This window comes from Lissotriton vulgaris, chromosome 2_1 (assembly GCF_964263255.1).
Source record: "Lissotriton vulgaris chromosome 2_1, aLisVul1.2, whole genome shotgun sequence".
NCBI classification, from domain to species: domain Eukaryota; kingdom Metazoa; phylum Chordata; class Amphibia; order Caudata; family Salamandridae; genus Lissotriton; species Lissotriton vulgaris.
In genome coordinates, this window is record NC_141687.1 from 606,961,811 (window position 1) to 606,987,492 (window position 25,682).

Genomic DNA, 25,682 nt, shown 5'->3' on the forward strand with positions numbered 1-25,682 from the left:
AACCATAGCTATAAAGTTCCTAAGTCTGACACCGAGATATACACACTATATGTGGGTATAAACAGAATTTATGTGGTATTACATTTCACACAAATAAAACATATTTTACACACAGAGCGTATGGAACCCTTTCTACAGACTGACAGAGCTACAATAGCTTTGTCTTAATATTTCTTAGCGGAACATGATTACATAACACAAATCAAGAGGCACCAGAAATTAAACTCGTTGCAATCGATCTTCCTTCACGAGGATCTCGTAGAAAGGGGAAGTGTTTTTCTTCTTGTTCAGCTGCTGCCTCATCTGTCACCAGCCAGGCCTGAAGCCATTTATTTTCAGGTCTGCGCTGCCCGGCCGCAGGAATCCCTGATGAATAAATGAAAAAAATAAATACCTCACGTGGGAGCTGTTTGAGACGTAGAGGTGAAGGCAGTGCTTAATTTGTAAAAAATGAAGTGCAGGTGCTCAAACATTTCTAGGAGGCCACCCCCACTTCCCTTGGCTCCACCCACTTCGACCAATAGTTCCACCGACTTACTCTAGTTGTTCCACTGCTAGTGCTTAATTTGTAGAAAAAATAAGTGCCCGGGCCCTTTCGGGAGATCACAACAGTTGCACCACACATTGCTCATGCTAGTGCTGCAAATGACAGTTCCAGCACAACTACATACCATTTCACTCATAAAAGTTATACAATTCAGACTATTTTCATGTATTCTGCCGTATTAAACACAGTTGTGGTGCTCTTGTGGGCAATTTTTTACAGGCATGGTTGGGATTTTCATTTTGAGGTAAATAAAAATAGAAAGGAAATCATCCAAAACCGTTGTTTTCCCTTTTGTAACATAGACTTAAAAAGAAAATATATATATATATATATATATATACAGGAATAATACAATTCAAATCTGTTTTAGACCTGTCTCATCTATCCATAAATGATTAGTAACGCAATAAATACAAAACAGACTTGTTAAAAAGGTGAGACAGGGAGAGGACTGTAAACAAGTTCATATTTAACCTTCCAGAATTAGAAATTCAGATCAAGTAAAGGAATATTTATTTCACTGAGTAAGGGGCATTGCTGGCCTCAGAAATAGCAAGAGAGGGTCAGAATAGGGAGAAATAATGGGGGAGAGATGATTGGAAAAAGGACTATAAAGAATAGAGCACCTGCAAGAGCGAGAAATATGAACCGAAGTGGAGCGAGGTGCAGATAGAGGAGTAAGGGAAATTAAGCAACCTTGCCATTGGGCTGCGCCGACAGGTTCCAGAAATCCTTGAGACCCCTGTACTCAATAGTTTACAAGACAAGCATTGAGCACAATGCACTTCAATCGTGTCCAGCAGCAAAACATTGCACCGACACCCAGCTCCTCTGCTAATGCACCTCAACAGTAAACTTGCTTTACTCTGGTAACAAAAGCATAGAACCCCCATAGTTAATGCAGGGCAGAATAGAATGGTAAAGAAACACAACTACGACGTCAAAACCAGCACCAACATCACCCACCCAGTATGGCAGCATTACACTTTATTAATCTAATGAAAAACATCCTGTTCCATCCCAAATTCAGTCTGCACCCGTACATGCAAGGGCATGGGGGGGAGCAGTTGAGATAAGGCAACTCTACGCAAGCCTCCCATGAAATCGAAGACCAATGAATATTTGTAAGATAGGAAGAGGAGTGTAGCCAGTGTGTTGTGGGCCCTAGTGCAAAGAAGGAAATGGGCCTCTGGCTTCTCTTCGAATTTTAGAATACATCAATTCATTAAAGTGAGGTGTCCCCTCGTGCCTCTGGGCCCGCTGCACCAACGGAAGCTACGCCCCTAATATGGGAGTCGCAGGGCCCCTTTGTCACATTCTGTGAGTGAGCCAGGCTACACAACCCATCGCAATTGGCTTGCCCCTCCAAAGGGGACTCTTTTTTTCATGCTGCCCTCCTAGGAGATGTTCATCAAGGTAACTATGCTTTAAACGTACTCCGCTGTGAAGCAACAGACAACAAGGTGACACCATATATGTGGGGTTCAGAACAATTTAAACCCAAGCAAATATTTATATATGTCAGCCAATCTGCTTTGAAGTGACTTCCCCTATGTGAATAGATGTCACTTTGAATTCATGTCGCCTTTGGAATTCAAAGTCTCTCAAAGTCCCAGTTTTTCACACTCTCCTGCCTCACACACACAATAACCACGGAGAAGGACTGCCTAGAACTATTAACGCGTAAACAGATTGAATTCAATCACAAACTTACAGGCTCTCAGGGCCACATTTTCAATTACTGCTCCTGCACCTGTCTTCGAGAACATTCCCTATGACCACGACTAGACCGCATTCCCATACTGCACTTCAGAAACACAACAGGCCTCTAGTCCAAAAACACCACTCACGTTTTGTTGAAAGTGAAAGAAACCATGAAGGCCAGTCTCAAAGACAGACAGACCCCTGGAGCCAAAGAGAGACAGTGCTAGTTTCTCTGACTATACCAGGGTTTCTGAGTCCAAAAGGGTGTCTGCGTTTTAGAAATAAGTGGCAGAGAAGTTTTGGGAGGAGCAGGTCGGGAGCCACTGTATTATTAATTTCCAAATGTTATTACGGTATATACTGCTCCAGACCATCTAGAAAAGAAAATATCCTTTTGCCACTATTAGAGTGATGTCAGGGGCAAGAAGAGGAGAGGCGGGTGGAAGTCAGAGAGCCTCTTCTCGATTTTTTAGTACAATAAATGATGGTCTAATGTCTGCACAAACTCCAGCCACTTCTTTTCCACATAAACAAGTGACCTTTTCGACACCTGGGCACGATAGAGGGCAGCACAGGTCAAATAAAGCACGGTCACTGTCAGCGCTTACAAACATTTTTTAAAGGAACATATGAGCTTTGGAAATGTGTGCACTGTCAAAGCTCTCAATTGCGTGGTCTGTCGTTTCAAATTAAACAAACTGTAGTGCAGATTGCAGTGATCTCTTCCTCATCCCTCCAGCTAAGCCCGTCAGGGCACCGACCCCAGCGCAGCCTCGCCTGAGCAGTCAGCAGAGTTGGAGCAGGCTCAGAGTCAGTCAGCGCTGCAGTGACATAATAATGCATTAAAATAATTAACTATTTCAGAATAAATTAAAATACCTGAAACTGAAGCAGAGAGCGATCCATGCTACGAGCCAGCCTCATGAGTCTCTGCAGGCACCAAGCTCTCGTCAGCAGCTGGGCCTGGTCCGGACTAGAGCGGCATTACTTCTGCACAACAGAGGTGCGAGTAGCAGCGGCGGGCTCAATGAGCCACAGCACCGCATGGGGCCACGTTTGCACAGCTGTGCATCATTGCCTGCAGTCTCCCCGCAGCGCCCGATGCCCCGTGATGATGCCGCGTGCCGGTCATCGATGCTGTGCCATCCCGCCGGTCCAATGCCGGTACGGTAGCATTAAGTAGGCAGCAGTGCACTCAGTCTCTCAGACTATGCTGAGAAGGATGCCACGTGGATCGAGGACAAATCCAGTCAAGTCCTCGGCACCGCGCTGCTTCTACCTCACTTCCTTCTTGTTCCACTGTCGACGTGAGGTCACATCCGATCGGATCATCCCCCTCACGGCGCCACGGCCTGAACGCAACGACTGCAGGGCAGATTGTAACATTTGTAGCAGCAGCAGCAGTGAGTCTGAAAGATCTTTAACTGTTAACTAACTGTCCTGCTGCTGGGCACTGCTCTGTGTGTGCGGACTGCTCTCTCCAGAGATGCGAAGTGTGCTCATAAGTCATAAGGCATGCGGCATTCAATTTCAAATATTTTACGACATTCACCAGAAAGACCCATGTGGAGGGTAGACCCGGCCCTGAGAAATAAGTGCCGGTGCTAAGCACCGGAAAGCACCGGCACAAATTAAGCACTGGGTGAAGGGTGGCCCCTTGAGCTATAGTCTCTAGTGACATCTGAGTCCAGCTGCTCTATGTAGGGGGGCTGCAAAGACTTCTTTCCTTTCACAATAAACATCACAGCCACCTACACTGTTGTCCTGCTTGTTCCCTTAGGCCGCCATTTTGTTGGTAGCTCTCATTTGGGGGCAGGGGGCGCAGCACAGACCACAACCACCAGCTTTATTGAAATAGGTGCACATCACATATAATCCCTGGGCCTTTCGGCTTGTAAAACTAAAATCTCACTATACAGAGATGTTCAACTATGATAAACTATTCCCCAGTCCTCAATGCCTCCCCCTCACAAAACTTAAACCTGCAAGTCTCTACCTCCTACCTCTGCTGTCTTGATAGCCCCCACCAAGCTCTCTGAGGAATGAGTTCCGTCCGAACGACGTAACACCCTGACCACTGCTGCTTTATCTCCTTTAAGTGGATGTATGACGTTACAACGCATGCTTTTACCACGCATGCTGTTACAACGCAGGTTTTACCACGCATACCATTACAACGCATTACACTTGGGGGTGCTGGATAGTGAATAGTTTAATTTACTATTCCAACTCCAGTCCCCGTGGACTCTAGGGAAGGTGTTGGATAGTAAATTAAACGTATTCCTTATCCTAGAGCGCCCCCCAGTGTAATGCGTTGTAATGGTTTTCGTTGTAAAACCTGCGTTGTAACAGCACTGCGTGGTAAAAGTTGCGTTGTAAAGGATGTTCCCCCCTTTAAGTCCTCCTTCATTGCCCTCATCACTGCTAACCCCTGTCCCAGTACCAAGTCATTCTCACACAGATGTAAGACTTGTTCAACTGGAAACTTCCCTCCTAATAAAAGCTAGTTAAGGCAGGACCAAAATTCTTTTCAATGCATTTCTCCCCTTCCACATGCTGAACATGATGGGATCAAGCACCACGTTCGCTCCATGACTCTGCTGGCACACCTGCCTCTCTGCCCATTTCACAAATGAGTGGCCCGCTATTCATATAGTTAAATCCATGGCCTTCGGGCCGGGCCCAAACCTGAAACACAGCAGAAGCAAGTGAGAGTATGAAAAAGGCTCTCCAATCCCCGTCCCCCCATGCCAAACATACTGCCAAAGGCCTTTTGAAGACCACCTGCCCCAGTCCCATTATTCTCTCCCGACTCTAACTCTTCCTACCCACTTCTGATGCTATTACTTTGTGGAAGGAATGCATTCCATAGTCTTTTGACTCAACCCCCAAATGGGAAGGTATCTTGCGCAGAAACGCTAACTGCTGAAATGCTGTGCTGGCTTCCATTCCTCATGTTTGAAGACTGTCCCTACAGTGTCCCTGTTCCTACTTCATAAGTTTCAGCGCTCTGTCCATCATCTCCTTTTGTTTCCTTTGTTCGCCCTAAGTTGGCAAGGTTTGCCCAGACGTGTGTCCCTTGCTCACTTTGCCACTGGATTCAAGCTAACCTGGTAGATGAAGGGTGTGACCCAGAAACCAGTCCCAGGATGCTTGTTTCCAGTTCAGGGAAGACCTGGTTTGGCAGTTCATGTTGGACTGGCCCCGTAAGGCACAAGGATAAGACTGATTTGCATATAGCTAGGTCTGAACTGAAGTGGCGAAGTGAGCTAAAGAATGATGATGGATTCAACCCAGATCTGTGACTGGGGGTGAGTGTCTGAAACGTTTCAGCGCTCTGTTCATTATTTCCTTGTGTTTGGTTTGTTCGCTCTAAGTTGGCTGGGTATGTGCAGAGGTGGGTTTCTTGCTCACTTTGCCACTGGATTCTAGCTAGCCTTGCTGATGAAGGGTGTTACCCAGAAACCAGTCCCAAGATGCTTTTTTCCAGTTCAGGGAAGACCTGGCTTGGCAGTTCAGGCTGGACTGTTGCCAGGATGCACAGGATCAAGACGGATTTGCATCTAGCTGGGTCTGAACTGAGGTGGCGAAGTGAGCTAAATAATGATGATGGATTCAACCCAGATCTGTGACTGATGGTGAGTGTCTGAAAAGTTTCAGCGCTCCGTCCATCATCTCCTTGTGTTTTCCTTTTGCGCCCTAAGTTTGCAGGGTTTGCCCAGGCATGGTCCCTTGCTCACGTTGCCACAGGATTCAAGCTAGCCTGGCTGATGAAGGGTGTTACCCAGAAACCAGTCCCCAGATAGTTATTTCTGGTTCAGGGAGGACCTGGCTTGGCAATTTGGGCTGGACTGTTCCCATGAGGCACAGGGTCAAGCCTGATTTGCAAATAGCTGGGTCTGAACTGAGGTGGCGAAGTGAGCTAAAGAATGATGATGAATTCAACCCAGATCTGTGACTGGGTGTGAGTGTCTGAAAAGTTTCAGTGCTCCGTCCATCATCTCCTTGTGTTTGCTCTACTCCATAAGGACACAGCCCGCTTCACGGGGCAATAGCCTGTCAAGTGGATTTTACAGAAGCCAAAGCAACCTATCCTGTCACTGCTGCTCCGTGTCCGACTTGTATAACAAAATTTTTGCCCTGCCCGAACCGCCTCACTCCCTCCCAGAACAATCCCCCACTCCCCTTACCGCCCAACAACTCTGACATGCGAAAAGTGTAAAAGAACATCCATGCCCATCATGTTGAAAACAACCTCATATTGTCAGAGTCCTACAAATCTCTGTAGCCCAAATGAAAATATTGTACCTCGGGCACCATGATAAAAAAACCTTCTGCAGCTTCAACACCTGTACATCTCTTGTGGACTGCTGATTCACCATCTGCACCCCTGCCATTTTATCAACTCTGAACATTACTTCTTGTGCATCAACACCCTCCTCCATAGAGTGACTGCCACCACCAGAGGAAAGAACTCCAGAAAAGCCATGTTCCTCCCCTCTGCTTCCAGCCTTGTGGCCATTCTTCCGCTCACCACGTCCCCTGCCAATACAGACCAAAGCCAACCCTCACCAACACTCATCCCATTCCACCTCTCCAACCTTCCTCTGTGGCACTCCATCAAACAATTCCATGAAAGAATGCCACCTGCGTAAGTCCTTCCACACTTCTGTTGTCGGCCGTATGTGGTGATGTTACAACGGTAAAGTATACATTGACAGGCCCAGACACCTGCAGAAAGTCCTCCCTGTTCTCACTACTCCACAGGCAAAGTTCAGATGGGGTAACAGCACCTCTATCTCTTAGACTGATGCTTTGGCCCTAGCCAACCTGGAATCCAAGGGCAAATACATTGTTATTTTCTGATCAGCTGGAAGGGATGCTTCCATATCCACAGAATTGATCTCAATTCCTAAAAAGAAACAGACCCGTACTGGGTCCCACTGTTAATCTCAATACCGATGAAAGCCAGCACTATATTGGGTCAAACCGTTGTTCTCAATACCTAAAAAGGCCAGCACCGTACTGGGTCCCACTGGCAATATCAATACCAAAGAAAGTCAGCACTGTGCCGGACCCCACTGTAGAAATCAGTTCCTCAGAAATACAGCCCATGTAGTCCAAAAGCAAATGCATTGTCAATTTCTTATCTGCAGGGAGGCATGCCTCCATGGGCACTGAATCAATCTCAACTGATAGAAAATACAGGACTGTACTGGGTCCCCTGGCTTCTTTAGGTGCCAACGGCACCTCCAGATGTCCCACCAAGTCCTGAAAACTTGCCAGTAGCAGCTGGCAGTCTGCAGAACCAGGTTACTCACAAAAATAAATCATCCAGGTAATGTGTCAGTCCCATGTGACCTGTGAACTAATAGAAACGCCACTGTAGGAATCTACCAAAAGCGATGAAAGAGGGCACAAGAGATAGAAAAACCACTGATATGGCCTTGTTCTCCTACCTGTTCCCTTCGCACTGCCTGCTCAACAGCTGAAGATCCTCCGGGTGTACTGGCAGCAATCGAAAAACTGACTCGTGTTGCTTTTTGCCCTGTGTGCCCCCTTTCCTGCTGTCTCTACCAAGGAAAGAGCCACCTACACTGAGGACTAAGTCACTGATTCTTGAATTTCCGGAATGAAGTCTTTCACCAAGGCTCCCTCATGGCATGATAAATGCTGTATGAGCCTGCACTGTCCCTTTTCTTTCTTGGGGGCATCGCCAATTGGGACCAAAATCAATGTAGGCATGGGCATCTTCCTAAACGGCCCAGCCTTGCTGCTCTCTTGGATTTCTTTAAGCAACTTATCCCTCTCCACCTGTCTATGCGCACTCAATATTTTCAGATTGTTTGCCCATTTACACATCCTTAGGCCCTTGTACCCCAGTCTGAATCCCCTGTAGAACCCTCCCTTCAGTAACCCAGCTTCTTCATTGTGATTGCATACTCGGAGACAGAAATCCAACCGTACTAATTAAATTGGTGTACGAGCCCTTGCCACCAGATCCATGTATCCCCCTACCTCCCCGGAAACCTGACGCTTGTTCGTGTTGCTGAGCAACTGTGTCCCTTGTTTTTGCTCTCACCCTCCAGCATATGAGCCTGTTTGTCCATTTGCCCAATAACAATAGATAAGAGCATGTCTTCCTGACCACTTGGAAAACCAGTGCTGGAATTTGCGGTATTCACTCGTGCTTCAGCCTTTACTGAAGTCCCAACATGCTCCCATCTAACTACCTTGGCCCCTATCACTCCCCTTGAAAGGCTGGTACAATACTTGCAGTCGACTAGATGTAATGATAGTCTTCCTGAATTTAGATGTTCCCATCATATATTGCCATAAATCGGAGTCCCCCCAGTGCCAGGCGTGTACTGAAGTCATCATCATAATGAGCCCACTTATAGCCCTAATAATAAATCTGGGCCTTTCTTATTACATCCATGTATTTAAACAGTGCAACACACCTCTCTGGGTATTTTCACAATAAATGCTGGCATATATTAGGAAGGCCACCATCAAGTTTGCTATGGTCAGAGGCACTTTAGGCCACTTGTATAACTCATACTCCTCTTTCTTTCACCCCTCTTTGGCCCGCCATTCTCTGAGTAAAAGTTTTAGCATCTCTATATATTCTCCTTTTCATATTTTTTTTATATTCACATTTTTTTGGGTGGCCAGCATTCAGTGCGTATCCAAAGGCTTGGCCCCTCCCCTTTAGGGCAGATTTTTTACCTTCAGCTCCTTGCTCTCCAGCTCATTAGTCTTACCTTCCAATTTTCCCTCCATCCCCTGCGTCACCACCAGTGTCCTTTTCTGAGATTTTGCACGCTGCGGGATGTCCAAGTTGCCCCTTTCGTGCCCCTTCGTGTGTACTAACACCCTGCTTACTATCCCCCTGCCCCACCGAGACACCGTCGGCCTCTTCATTTTGCTCCTCTGTGCCCACCCCAGTCTCTTTACCTAAAGGCCCCTCCTCAGCCTAGTGTCCCCGCTTTCCAGCACCTCTCTTGCATTCACACCAACTGAAACCATTCTGGAGGCCTTTGCCTCATTCACTAATTCCATACCTGGCCCCAAGGTCAGTGCCTGCTCTGGAGCCTGCTGCCTTATCAGTTGTCCCCTTTTTTCTGCACCTGGGGTCTTCCATATGTTCGTTGACCGACATCTGACTCCTGTAGGATACTAGGCACATGTTGATTAGCTCCCCCCCTCCTCACTCACCCCCTGTTGTTACCACCATTGATTATCCTCAGTCTGTAAGTCATCATTCACCAGTTCACCCTCCTGCAGACACCCCTCATCATAATCCAGCATTGTGTCCTCCAAGGCCTCCATACCCCCACACATTGTACCTCACACACTGCCTACCAATGCCATTTCACGTCATGCCTTACATGTGACAAGGCCACCCTGGACCTTCTTGGGTCAGTGTTTGTGTGGTCCACAACGTCATCTGGTCGGCAGCACTGAGACCTGCCTTCACTACTCCTTGGGCCACTGGAACTACATCATGCCCTCTCAAGTCAGCCCTACTACCGCCTGGTTTCACCTGCAAAACAACGGACGGCAGGAGTGAGGCTCCTACTGTCCGGTGATTTAATCCTATAATTTATCCTGCTAAATGGTCATATTTGTGGCATCTGACACTGCCAGAGGGGATAGATAGCCTGCCTGCTACTCTCTGCAAAATTTCGGAAGGATCGGCGGTCGTCTGCTCCTACATTGACAGGTCGAAAGTGAAGCCGGTGGAGACTGTGGAGCCCTGGGCGAGCTGAGGTCGACGGCGATGAATGCGCGAGCCCGAGGCTAGTCTTTTTGTGCCCAGGCCGCGCCGAGTGGACATCGAGAGGCGGAGGTGTGGGAAACGCGTCGCCCCCCAAAGCAGAAACTAGAGCGGTGAACTGCTGGGACCGCCCAAGGTGAGGAAGAGCTGATAGCCGTGTGGGCAGAGGTGAGCGGTAGTTGGCGGTGACCCCACGGAGCGGTGAGCGGCGTGTGACTGGTGTCTGCGGCGGAGGAGAGATCCGCTACTGCTCGGCTGTTGTTCGGAGCTGCAGAGGGAAATGTGAGACCCCCTGGCAGCTGCCTCGCGGCGGAACAGGCATGATCTTGGCTCGCAGCCCGCTCGGCTGAATGACCACGTTGGAGCGGGGGCGCCGGGGTAGCAGCAGGCCTAAATAGCACCACAGAGACCACGCGCGAGGCACTGGGAGCAGCCAGAAATGCTTGATGGTAGGGGGACATAGAAGAGGAACGGTGCCGCCCTGAGTGCGCATAGCAGCTGACTGACTGGCTGGAGGAATAAGGCCAGCCAGAGGCAGGAAACAATGGAGCACCATTTTATAGCGTGTACAACCACAAAGGAAAACGGCAGGGGAGTGCAGACAGAGGTGGGGGGAGCCAAAAACAGGGTGGGAAAAAACACAAAAAAACAAAATCAAAGGAAATAATAATTAAACAGAATTTTTGCGTATGCACAAGTGGAGCTAAGTAGAGGCCCACTGATAGCCTGGTGAACTGCTGGACAGACTTCTAGACCACCCAACAGAGCGGAGTGTGCTTTGGCCTGCAAAGCCTGACTTGGCTGGAGGAGGCAGAGATTTGCTAGGACCAACGCACGGTGCGGAGAGCGCGCTGGGTGACCTGCAGAGAGGCGACTCAGCAGAGATAAGGTGGGATCATTGAGGGACCTATAACCTGTCTTACGAGGGACGTTGGGACCTGGTGGACTGTATCGGCTGAGACTTATTATCTGTGCGCTGCTGCACTCTCTGTCACAAACTATTGCGAGTGGAGCTCCACGCATAGGAGGTGAGAGATAGAGGCCCCGTAGGCGAGGAGTGCCAGTCGGGAAGGTATGCAGCAACGTGGTGCGCATCTAGAATCAAAATGGGCAAGTCAGACACTAGACAACCGAAGCTGAATTTTGAAACAACCAAGAGGCCTAACCGAAGAGTACACGACGATCAGGACAGGGACAGTGAAGCCCACGGTTCGGCACCTGGACAGTCCACTGATGTTCAGGACATTCTTCGGGAAGTTCGGCAAGGGTTTGCCACCATAGTTGACCAGGTTGATAGAATGTCGTCCCGGATGGATGGCAATGCGCACAAATTGGATGGGCACGAAGATAGGATCAAAAAAGCGGTAAGATGCATCTATGTCACAAAGGACACAACCTCCAACCACACAACGCAACTTGCCTGCATGGATAATGTATTGAGGGTCATAGCTGCGAAGAACAAGGATTTAGAGGCGCGCACTAGGCGCAATAATATCCGCTTTTTGGGTATACCTGAATCCATCAATACTGGGCGGCTGGAGGAGTACGTGGAGAAACTGTTGCTAGCAGTGATCGGACCAGAGGCCTTTTCCAAATGAGGGACGTTGGGACCTGGTGGACTGTATCGGCCAAGACTTATTAGCTGTGCGCTGCTGCACTCTCTGTCACGAACTATTGCAAGTGGAGCTCCAAGCATAGGACATGAGAGATAGAGGCCCCGGAGGCGAGGAGTGACAGTCGGGAAGGTACGCAGCAACATGGTGCGCATCTAGAATCAAAATGGGCAAGCCAGACACTAGACAACCGAAGCTGAATTTTGAAACAACCAAGAGGCCTAACCGAAGAGTGCACGGCGATCAGGACAGAGCCGGGGGCAGTGAAGCCCAGGGTTGGGCACCTGGACAGTCCACTGATGTTCAGGACATTCTTCGGGAAGTTCGGCAAGGGTTTGCCACCATAGTTGACCAGGTTGATAGAATGTCGTCCCGGATGGGACGACATTGCGCACAAATTGGATGGGCACGGAGATAGGATAAAAAAAAGCGGAAAGACGCATCTATGTCACAGAGGACACAACCTCCAGCCACACCACGCAACTTGCCCGGATGGATAATCTATTGAGGGTCATAGCTGCGAAGAACGAGGATTTAGAGGCACACAGAAGACGCAATAATATCCGCATTTTGGGGATACCGGAATCGACCAATACTGTTCGGACGGAGAAGTACGTGGAGAAACTGTTGCTTGCAGCGATCGGACCGGAGGTCTTTTCAAAACAATTCATTGTAGAACGAGCCCATTTATCTCTGGGCCCACGGCCCCAACCCGGCCATACCCGAGGCCCATAATAGCAAGGCTTTTGAATTATAGGGACCGTAACGTGGCTTTGCAAACTACAAGAAGCAAACAGACATTATCATATGATGGAAACTCGTTCTCCATCTATCCAGACTTCACGCCTGTAGTTCAGGAGGCACAACGAAAATTTCTGGACGTCAAGAGTAAGCTGAGGAAAGCACAGATCGATTATGCACTTTTACACCCGGCACACTTGAGGGTCACGCACCAGGGCAGACAGAGGTTTTTCACCAAACCTCAGCAAGTGGAAGAATTCCTCAAACAAGTGAAAAGAACGAATAGGCCGGATGGTGACCCAGCGAGCGCCTAGCGGTCCCTGACGGAGGAGGCAGAAGACGGCTCTCAATGAGAGACTACCTGTGAGATATAGACAATACATTAATGTCTGGAGACACGTGAGTTAATTACTGGCAGGCTGTGTCACGAGAGGACGCTTATATTATGTGACTGATGTACCATACAATGCTCATTTAATCGCTTATCGGGTACCCCCCCTGCCTGTTGGGGCCTAGCGGCTCTGGCTGTGGCGCGCTCTAAGGGCAGAGGGGTAGCTGTGTCGCCACCTGGTGATTGCCCCCATAGGGAACTACCCCGGGATGGTTCACTGCATGTTGAATGCAGGGACTACTATGTTGTACTTGTTGGGGAGAGGGGGGCAGGTTGGGTGGGTTCAAATTGCTGGAAAGTTGGGGCTGCTTCAGTGGGATGGGGTGGGGGATTGAGGGGTTTGTTTGGTTAGTTGTATGCATAGTACTAAAAGAACAGCTCTCTCCTTTGGACTGGGACAGCTAGTACATGAGTTGGAAGGTGGACACCCAAGGAAAGTCTTTGTCGCAAACTGCTGGGGGGTGTATAGAGTGAACTGTCACTATGGGGTACTGATGACGCGATGGCGGAATCCCAAGAGCATGGCTGATTGGAAACTTGAGAAATTGAATATCATTACATGGAATGTCCGGGGGTTGGGAGACATACGGAAAAAGAGACATATATTGACATATTTGGAGAGACATAGGACACACATAGCCATGCTACAGGAAACGCACTGCTCCCCTCACAGAACTAATACTTTTGCGTGTAAATGGGCTACACACAGAATCTTCTCCTCTTATTCATCCTATGCGAGGGGCACAGAGATACTTATTAAGAAACAGGTACAGTTTCACCTCCCGGGGGCAATCGTGAGACACACAGGGCAGATACTAATTAGCATGGGGAAGGCTGGGCTCTGCGTCATTCACATTGGCCTGTTGCTATGGGCCCAACACAGATGACCCGCACTTCTTCACCACATTGTGGGCTACGATATTTGAAGTAGGTTCAGAACATGTTATTCGGGGTGGGGATTTCAATGTTACGCTGAACCCTGGCCTGGATAGATCGAACCCAGCCCCACATCACCACACCAAAGCGCGTACAACCCTCTGTGACACACTTAGTGCTTATCACCTACTAGACGCATGGCGGCACACCCATCCAAACACAAGGGAAGGAACACATTACACGGCGCAGGCGGCGTCATGGGCGAGACTAGACTATTGGATATTGTCCCGTGGACTGGGCCCTGCTATAGAACACGTACAACACTTGGCCAGGACGTACTCGGACCATGCCCCAGTTAGACTCACTCTACTCTCGTCAGATTTTGGTGTACCGCGAAGCTCGTGGAGGCTGTATGCCACAAGCTTGCTCGATACGGCATTTCAGGAAGAGTTGCGGGAGGAAATATAGGATTTTTTCGCCCACTATAAGGGTTTGGTGGATAGCGTAGAACTCATTTGGGAGGCATTCAAGGTCACGCTGCGTGGATTCTGTATAGCAAAAGGGTCGGGAGTCCTTAAAGACAAACTTATCCAAATTCGGAAACTAGAGACAGAACTAAAATCACTAGAAGAGGCGATAGCTGTGGCACCGACCAGCGCTGCCCAAGTTAAATTTAGGGAGACACTCACAGAGTATATGGATACTGCACAGAGGAAAACGAGATTTCGGGGCAAACATTGGGTGGCCAGGTGTTATGGTGAGGGAGAGAGACCAGGCAAGGCGCTGGTGCACACGGTTCGTAGACCCCGCTGTGCCAACTTTGTGCTGAAATAGAGGACCTGGAGGGAACGGTATACCGTGACATGACCAATATTCTTAACACCTTCACACAGCACTACCAATGCCTTTACACAACGAATAGGAAAGATAAGATGGACTTGGCGGGTTACCTGGGAGACGTGGCCCTGGGTTGGCTAAGTGACGTGCAGAGAACTTTTTTGTGTGCCCCGTTTGAAATTGATGAGGCCAGAGAAGCTATTATGAGCATGCAGTCAGGGAAAGCCATAGGGACAGACGGTATCCCGATAGAATTTTACAAGACATATATTGACCTCATGGCCCCCATCTTATGTGAAGTGTATGAGGAATCATTTGACGTTGGCAGCTTGCCCGCATCTATGAGGGAGGCTTTGATTATTTCCCTATTGAAACCTGGGAAGTCGCCTCAGCATTGTGACTCCTATAGACTGCTATCCCTCCTAAACTGTGATGCAAAAATATTGGCAAGCTGGTTGCCACCAGGCTGAGCCTGTTAATGGGAAATTTGATCCTCCCAGACCAAACGGGCTTTGTGCCTGGCAGAGATACATCCCACAATCTAAGGACATTATTTACTGTTCTCAATAATGTCTCTCCTGAACTGCCCATGGCGGCTATTTTTCTAGATGCCACCAAGGCTTTCGATTCCATCGAATGGGATTCGAATGGGATTCCATCAGATGTTCTCTATCACCAGGGGTACCCGGCAGGGGTGCCAACTCTCCCCCTTGCTTTTCGCTATAGCTGTGGAACGTCTATCTGCGTGGCTACGGCAACACCACAACGATAAGGCCTTGAGATGTAACATGCGACAAATCCTCTTATCATTGTATGCAGATGATATCAAGCTATATATCAGGGACCCGCAGGACAATTTGAATTCGATTCTTCGGGAATTTATAGTATTTGGGAAATTATCGGGGATCCAGATTAACTGGGGGAAATCTTGTATTTTCCCATTGACGGCATACTCGGTCCGATTCCCATTGGATTATCCTTTGGAGTGGTGTGATGAGGAGTTGCGTTACTTGGGGATTCAAGTCACTAGGGACAGAGATGAGCTAATGCATCTCAATTATGTCACTGCGGATACGCGGATAGCAGAGTCTGTGACCCGCTGGATTGCGCTTCCCTTGTCAATGGCGGGCCGAGTCTCGCTGATAAAAATGGTGGTCCTCCCTCAACTTCTTCACTTGTTTTTAAATATACCGTACTACCCAGGAAAATTATTTTTCACAACACTCAGGTCGGAACTGATGCGCCTTGTTTGGGGTGGGAAGCAGCCGCGGTTGCAGTGGCACATTCTTACTAGGCCGTACTCCCAGGGTGGATTTGGCATACCAGATTTCAAATTATATTACTTTAGCGCACAGGCCCATTATACATGGTTTTGGGTGAAACAGCCAAGGTATATGCCGCAGGTTGTGGCAAAGCATTGGCTCGCACACGCCCTTCCATTAGATGGGATGATTCAGGACTCACATAACCCCAGAGAGAAAATGCCGACCACCATCACATGCACAGTAGCGGCGTGGCAGCACATAGGGTGTACACTGCAAGCACCTATGCTCTACTCTTCATCCCTACCACTCACATACCACCCGAGCATGCCTCTTCTCTAAGAAACACTGTTCCATGATCTCAGAAAGTGCACACATATTCATACGTGGGGAGACTTGTATCATGAAGGCCACTTTCGCACATCTTAACATATATTTCTGGGGTTGGAGCAGACCCCACTGGACTCTTTTCTCTATGTCAGACTTCGGCAGGGGATACGGTCACTCACCCCGAGCTTCCCCGACGAACCGCAGGAATAAGGCCCTTTACAACTGCTACTCAAGAACACGACGGCCAAACGACTTGTCTATCTGAATTATCGGACAGTACACACACAGAGAGAAGTACTGGCTGCACCGGCTCGTGCCCGATGGGGGAGTAACAAGGTCTTGCCCTGATGGACGATCAGTGAGACTATTGTTGCCTGCAAACTGAGAGAGTGTCATCCAGTAGCAGGCTTCGAATAATACATTACAAATTTTTACATAGACTATACTACACGCCAGCTAGAATGTATAGGTACCATTTAAGGGATTCGGACAGGTGTTAAAGAAGTCGTGCGCCTGAGGCAGACTTTCTGCTTTTGGCCTGGGAGTGTCCGGGCGTGAACGAATACTGGACGCAGGTTTTTGAAGCACTGTCACTGATGAAAAATACGCCCATAGACCCCACACCCCTGCTGGCCTTGCTAAGCTATGTTAAACCGATACAGGCAATACACCATAAATATGTAGCCCTTGCCTTACTAATAGCCAAGAGACGAGGGGCCTGTAGATGGAGAAGGGGGCGGGTGCCCAAGTTCAAGGACTGGATTACTGATCTGGTGACATGCCAGGAACATCTTCATGCATACGCTGAGCTGCTACCTTGTCCATCTAGATCTAATGACATTTGGGCTCCGCTGACATGCTACCTGCTGGCACACCCACAAGAGACCATAAAAGCAGGTGCTGAAATAGAGGTGCATCAGCAGATCTAAGGTATACACCTAAGGGATAGATTACCCTACATGATTCGTGGGGGAGATGCGGGAGAAAGCCGACTGTTGTATACAGCTGAGGGATCTCTCTAACGTGATGCTGTTGGAATGGGCACTAGCCCTGCAGCGGAACTGTTCAGCTGGAGAGGGGGCGAGTTGAGAACATGCTATTTGTTAAGCAGGAATAGTTGTACTATAGTACATATGTGCATTCTTCAAATGTATAATAACTAATTTCAGGTGAAGGACAGTGGCTGGTTGTAATGTCAAATACTCAGAAATGTAATGTCCGCCAAGGGATAGAGAATATATAAATTGCATTGAACATTGGATGTATAGTGACTGTGGGAACTGTTTTTTTGAATGTTTTAAACCAAAACTCAATAAAAAGAATTTAAAAAAAAGAAATGTTGACAAAAACGAGAAAACAGACAATGCCGGCTGATGCACCAAGAAATTAGGACCTAATGGCATGGAGGCATGATGACCCAGGAGCCATTTGTTTTCATTTCATTTTCTAAAGGCAAAACCGGAAAGTGATGGTTTATTTTTGGAAAATAAAAATCCGCTATCTGATGAGATTTTTTCACAGCGCAGGGGGGACATTGTTTGCTTTTTCTTGTCCGTTACTCCCATGGCAGCCCTGATCAAAAAATGGATGACATGCCCTAAAGCGGATGAGCCTTCCCAAACAAGATGTTTCTGACGGAGGAGCTGGCTGTCGCGCTAGTGTTAGAAATATAGGGGCTCATTTATGAGAGCCCTTCGTCACTTTTGTACCACGTAAAGGGGTACATTCGTGACGCAGGGCTCTGTATCAGATTTATGAAGCCACACAAAGCCACCCTGGAAATGTTGGAAGGTGAGCATCAGCCAGGTTTTGAAGGTGGGGTGTCTTGGTGATATTACATAAACCCAATCCCGGAAGATTTATGTTTTTTCGTTACACTGGGGTTGAACTGATCATTTCCCAGCTAGCTTGCACATAACCCCCTCACTTTAGTCAGGTGCTAAGAATCCAACAGAATGACACATTCCTTCTTTTATAGGGCTTTTCCGGCTTTTAGTAACTCTTTCTAATGACATCATTTTTTGGTGGTTGAAAAAAACCAGATAAGAAAAAAATCTGAAGTTCAGCAGGACAAATTCATGAAAAGGAAAACAAATGGGAAGGGTACCAGTACGTATAAGTCTAAGGTTTAAGTTGAGGGATTATAGTATGAATAAGTGTAATTATGAAAAAGGTTAGTGATAGAAATAGGGTGAAGAAAAGGGTAAAATATAAAGTGAGCAAAGTTGATAGACACAACATTAAGAGGAAGATTTTGGTGAAAAAGGAAAGTGGATGAGTGGACTTGTGGAGGGATAAATAAAAAGAAAAGGATAAGGGAAAGGGAATAGGGAAGTACGTGGGAAATAGCTATAAAAAAAGCAAAAAAAACAATTAAAGGAAATCTGGAGAAATATTTTGTAGAGTTTGTGAAAAAGGAACATCAGATAATAAAAGCAATTAAAAAAATGCATTGAGAATAATCACCCATGATTAATCTCAAAGTGACTAATGTTCCTGAAAACAACACATGCAATTACTCCTTAGAGGACAAGAAGAGTGACTGTCATTATGACTCTCTCTGTGAAAAGATCCATTCCTCCTGATCAACATTTCTCACCTTATCTCCATTGTCTATTTCTCTGAAAGAGCTTGGAGGATACTGAGGACTGTCACTTTGTGCTTCAACAAACCTATAAAGAGTGCTGCCACAAATAAAGGGTGGTGAGGCGGGTGGAGGGAACGTGGGAGCGGTTGTGTGGGGTGTGCCCTCTATCTGGACCCAGCAGCCCCTGGGACAGACTCCCATCCGATCCCTGTGCTGCAGAGCAGCGCTGGGCTTTACCTGAGAGGGCTGGAAAGTTGTTCTGCTCAGACTCCGGAATCTGTGGGGTTTCTCCAGACCCGCTGTTCAATGCAGCCAGGCTGGAGAAACCTAAGTACGCATGTGTGTTTTGGCCGGTCTGAGACGCCCAGCCAAACACATATGTGCACTTAGGGAGTGCACATAGCACTCCTCTTCCCCCCTTTCCTCGTCCCTGCCCCTCCCTACAGCGCTGGCTCAGAGCCGGGAAATGAAAAATAAAACGATGCTAGAACATCGTTTTATTTTTCATTTGCTGGCTCTGAGCCAGGCAGTGGGGCAATGCTCCTCCATCCTTTCGGAGGTGCTGCCGCTGCACATAAATTAATACATGGATGCATAAATAAACACATTAAATAATAATTGTAAGGTTATTGAGCAGAGGGCGTTGGAAACTTCAGGCTCTGCATTAGCTCAAAAGGGGCCATATGTATGAATACATTTTCCCATAGATACAGAATGGGTAAAAACCATTGATACATATGGCCCAAAGTCACAGGACATACATAGCATATACACTTGAATTTCACCCAGAGGAGTATCCATTCACTACACTCCCGAATTGTGAGCTGGAACAGAATCTAAGCCAGGACTCAGTGAACCAGTTAAGACATTTAAGGGCCGGAGAAGGAAGGAAGATAACCTACACGGTTTCAGTATCACTGCAACCCAGCTTGCATCGTTTGGACAAATGTGACCAGAAAGTCTTGCCTCCTTGGGCATGTGTATGAGGCGAATGGTGCACAAGTGTTATTACCTCGCGAGTTGTACTTCCTGACTGCCCTGTGGATTAACAGATGGGCTGGTGAGGCAGTGCTGGGCTGCAGTGACCCAGGACGCAAGGGTGTATGTTAACTCTGCTTTGGCCATGGATAAGGATTTTATTAAATATTGGGTACCTCACCTCTTACAACGCAACCACCTTTTAAAGATTCTTTGTGCAGACATGGCTGTGAGCTTCATTAGAAGACTCTTTCATTGATTGCATGCGTGTGAAATAATATGACTGGCAGCTATCTTAAGAGTACTTGCTATTAGATGCCGGTGGCAGGTACGCATTCACACGTATGCATGCATGTAATTGTGCTTGTGTAGCATAAACCTAACTGGGAAGCAGTGGAGCACTGGCCAGGGGCAACAGCCAACGAGCGATTTAGTCTTACACAAGAGGAAGGCAGCAGGTAGTTGTAATGTGTTGCGGGTAAAACCCTATGAAGTGATTTGAGTATGGATGTATACATGTACCATTATGTACATACATAAGAATACATTGCAAAAAATGTTTATCCACAATATGCTTCCTAAAATACAGAGCTTGAGTGCGCTGCCGCCCCCCACCCCCTTCCCACAGGATGCATACACTCCCCTTTCTATTGGGACAGTGCCATTCCTCATACAATGGTGTGGGACAGGCTGTGCTATAATGAGTACCATGCATCCCACACATGCACCTACCGGCAGGATCCTGTTTTCTTGAATTCTGTATTCTTTATTCAGTTGATGTTCACATTAAAATGGCCTCCCAGCAATGAAAAGACCCCTCTTCTGGACACTCGATATTAAGTAAACCATATTGAACAAAACTACTGTGTTGAGTTTTTGAGAACCGCTGTAGTGCATGGAAATCAGAAAAAGCTGGTAAGAAAGAATATGTATCTATTCTTTACACTAGTCATTTTCAAAATCGTAGCCAATCCTCGTCGCAGTTCATAATATCATGTTCTCTTTTTTCTGGGAGTTTTAAATCTATGTAAGAACCTTGGTGATTATATAACATTCACAATATTTCTCTTTTCATTGCTAAAAGTCTGAAGTATCCATCTACACATTTATCAAATCCAAGGAAAATAAGGAGTTATTTTTGTTAATACTGAATTTTGCATATGTGCCTTACTAACTATGGGAAGGCATGACTTATGTAAAATACTGAACTAACAAATTTCACACGAATTGAAGCACTCCACATGTAATAGCCCAAATTCAGCTTTAGTCCATATAAAAAGACATCCAGAGAATCTCCCATGCAGATTATCTTCTTTTATTCTTAAAGTTCAGATCCAATCCCAACCAACGCGTTTCGCCGAGGTTATTTAACACCTCTCGGCTTCGTCAGGGCTGGAAGCAATACAAAATAATATACTCTTACCATATTATACATTCACGTATATACTTTCAGAAGAGATAGAGCCCCACTTGCACACGAATTGAAGCACTCCACATGTAATAGCCCAAATTCAGCTTTAGTCCATATAAAAAGACATCCAGAGAATCTCCCATGCAGATTATCTTCTTTTATTCTTAAAGTTCAGATCCAATCCCAACCAACGCGTTTCGCCGAGGTTATTTAACACCTCTCGGCTTCGTCAGGGCTGGAAGCAATACAAAATAATATACTCTTACCATATTATACATTCACGTATATACTTTCAGAAGAGATAGAGCCCCACTTGAGTACTGAACTAACAAAAACGACAGGTCTCTTACACTGACTAAAGCAGATTCACTAGATGGACCTCTAATTCACTTTGAGTTTTTTTTAAATCAATAGCTCCTTGCCTGCTCATATCCCACACTCACATAATTCAGTCGCACTTTAATGTAATAACAGACTTGTGCTAGTACATGGGGCCTTTACAACCGTCTGGCAACAGATTATGCCCTGGGAAAAGCCATTTTACTAAGTCCGAAAAGTGATGAAACATTAACTAGATTCAGAGCACGGACCTGGAAACTCCAGGGTGAGAGCAGTTAAAAGCCCTGTTATAGGATTAGAGATTTCTTCTCAAACCCATACCTAGAAGTGTTCATGGTATAGTGTTATAGCATGCAAATTGATAACATTTCATTTCAATCAACCATATAAAATGGAGGCTAAGAGTGGCATAGAAACAGAGAGAGGACAACTCTTATGTTGCCAAGATGGACACAGAAGGAGGAAAAAAAATATAGATCACCAGAAACATGTTAACACAATTAATATCACACGTGCAGGGCATATTTACAGACATGTTGTGTGATAAAGATTAACGTCCAGTGTCTATTGTAACGCGGCTATGCTCACGTTTATGCCCTGTCCGTCAGTGTCTCTTCTGCTCAGGTATTGGCAGTTACCAGTACATGAACGGGCACTGCACGCTCCTGCACCCTGCCTTCCTCCACTCTCACTGGCTGCTTCCTGCTCGCCGCCTGCTCCTCCCATTGCGGTCACGTAGACTCCATAACTGCGGCGAGGGGCCTCGGAGACCAGCTGCTCCTGCAGCGGTGACGGGTTTATGGGGATGTAATAAGACTATAAGTAAGTGAGAGGAGAGTGTGCCGCGGACGTGCTTCCCTCTTAGCCTAAGGCCGGCAGTGCAGTACTGTCTGCACATCAGTTCGCATGCATCCTTTCCCAGGCCATTAGCGTGAGGCCAGGGCCTTCTTCCGGAGTTGGGGAAAGCCGGCTGAGATTGAGCGCCGGGTAGAAGTCAACGGTGCAGAACGCTCGCTTCTCCCGGCAGTACTCCACCTCGGCCCTCCCTCGCCCTGGGGGCTCTAGGTAAAAGCTCTCACCCACTGGAGCAGACAGAATTATGAAAACCGTCGTCCAAGTACACCCCAGAGGCCTCAGTTCGGCAGACGGAGGATTTCCTTAAATGGACAGTAGTGCGCCGGATGCCCAGTGGCAGACTTAGCTCTGTTTCACTGCCTGATGGTAGCTGGGATTGAGCTAGTGGTCGAAGTGGGTGAGATCGGATGGGCACGACCTGCTCATACTGTTTTAATTTAAGGAAAACAGTTCACTTACTTTCTGTGAAAAGATGTGTCCCCAGACGGTTAATTCCGAGAGCTGAAATCGTTCAGCTTCAATGTAAGGCAGGGAGCCTCCTGTGCTGTGGAACCGAAGCGGGACAGACAGCTAAACAAGCCTTCCTGTCAGGGCGCATGCTTCCTGAAAAGAATGTAAATGTGCACAACTGGTCAATCTGCAAATGTAAATGGAGCTCGAAAGTTGGTCTTGGCTTTAATTAATGGAATCTCTTGAGAAATTTTTATGACAGATTTATTCTTTTTGAATGGTATTGGAAAGGGGTACCCAACTGAGCTGTGAATTGTGTGCTTTTTAGGTCTTGTCTATTCCATCCCATAGTGATGTTAGGTGAGATTTATAGTAAGGCTTCCGAAAAGTCTACCCAACTGCGGATCGCGTACAGTTCACGTGAGCCAGGCGCGTGCACAGGAATTCGCTCCCCCTACCCCTATCACAAAGCAAGACAAGACAAGAACATCAAAGCGACCGCAGCCGCTCTGATTCCATTTGCCACCAGCCACTTCACACGCTCCTCCCCCTACCCCTCTCACAAAGCAAGACAAGACAAGAACATCAAAGCGACCGCAGCCGCTCTGATTCCATTTGCCACCAGCCACTTCACACGCTCCCCAGGTCATAAACAGGACCATCTGCTCGTGAATCAGAATGCTGCCCAGCCCCCCTCCCAGCGCTGCCTTTCCTCTGCCATTCGATGGTTTCCAATACGTCTTACTAAAACGTAGTTTTATCAGTGCCCTCTGCATGTGGTGTTACTGGGGTCATTTATTGCATGGTTTAAGGCTAAAACCACTCTTCCACGGCCTCGTGAAAAACTTTGCACTTCACCATGGGTGAGAACCCGACGCAGTGTATTTTCACGGGTTACGCATTCTTAACTGAATGAAGAGCCTGGTCTTGTGGCTTGCTTCTAACGGGCTATGTTCACTTGCTGGAAAACAGAGTCTTTCTTTACAGTGTTAGAAGGTGACCGGGCAGGAAACTGTTCATACTTGCCCATTCCTTCTTTATTTGCTGCACACTTTTGTATTCAGTACTTGGCAAGCTACGTGTCAGAAATATGTGAAACCATTACTCCCACATATTTGAATTTAGGTATTTTAAGAGGCTGATTAGATTCAGCATTTACCAGACGAATGCATTTATGGCCATAACACAGAAAATAATTGGGAGACGTTAAATCAGGCTGTGCGATGGGTCACTGAACTTCTTGAAAATCAGAACATTCAAATTTAAAACATAGCAATGCTTAATAAAAAGTAAGAATCGCTGCAAACTCATAGTTTAACATGCCTGCAATGTGAGAGTTTAAAAGTCTTGCACTCCTAGAGTGGTTTAGACATGTATTTAAAGGAATAACTGCAGAATGATTAATTACTAAAAGTCCCTCTTCATACAAGTGAGGTGCCCTGCCTGAGAGCTATTTTCGTCATTATATTGCACGTGTTGCACTAATGCGTTACAGGATCTGCCTTGACAACGCTGAATGCACAATTGGTTTGGTAAATGATGTGGCAGTAACTGTACAGTGAATGATGTCACTGCGTTTGTGTTGCTGTCTTTCATTGCATGATTGTCGGTGTCTTCTACTAAAGGCCTTCCTCCATGAAGACAATCTACTCTGTTGGAGTCTTCATACTATATGGGGAAGGTGTCTCACACTCACTCTACCGCCCTCACTCTACCACTCCACCGCCCTCACTCTACTGCCCTCACTCTACCACTCTACCGCCCTCACTCTACCACTCTACCGCCCTCACTCTAACACTCTACCGCCCTAACTCTACCACTCTACCGCCCTCACTCTACCACTCTACAGCCCTCACTCTACCACTCTACCGCCCTCACTCTACCGCCCTCACTCTATCACTCTACCGCCCTCACTCTATCGCCCTCACTCTACCGCCCTCACTCTACCACTCTACCGCCCTCACTCTACCTCCCTCACTCTACCGCCCTCACTTTACCGCCCTCACTCTACCACTCTACCGCCCGCACTCTACCACTCTACCACCCTCACTCTACCGCCCTCACTCTACCGCTCTCAATCTACCACTCTACCGCCCTCACTCTACCGCCCTCACTCTAACACTCTACTGCCCTCACTCTACTTACCTCACTCTACCGCCATCACTCTACCGCCCTCACTCTACCACTCTACCGCCCTCATGCCCTCACTCTACCGCACTCACTCTACCACTGTACCGCCCTCATGCCCTCACTAAACCGCCCTCACTCTACCACTCTACTGCACTCACTCTACCGCCCTCACTCTGTCACTCTACCGCCCTCACTCTACATCTCTACCGCCCTCACGCCCTCACTCAATCGCCCTCACTCTAACACTCTACCACTCTCCCGCCCTCACTCTACCACTCTACCGCCCTCACTCTACCACTCTACCACCCAAACTCTACCACTCTACCGCCCTCACTCTACCACTCTACCCCCTCACTCTACTGCCCTGACTCTACCACTCTCCCGCCCTCACTCTACCACTCTCCCGCCCTCACTCTACCACTCTAACGCCCTGACTCTACTGCCCTGACTCTACCACTCTACCGCCCTCATGCCCTCACTCTACCACCCTCACTCTACCACTCTACCACCCTCACTCAACCACCCTCACTCTACCACCCGCCTCACTCTACCACTCTACTGCCCTCACTCTACCACCCTCACTCGACCACTCTACCGCCCTCACGCTACCACTCTACCGCCCTCACGTCCTCTTCATACAAGCGAGGTGCCCTGCCTGAGAGCTATTTTCGTCACAATATCACACGTGCTGCACTAATGCGTTACAGGATCTGCCTTGACACCGCTGAATGCACAAATGATGTGGCAGTAACTGTACAGTGAATGATGTCACTGCGTTTGTGTTGCTGTCTTTCATTGCATGATTGTCGGTGTCTTCTACTAAAGGCCTTCCTCCATGAAGACAATCTACT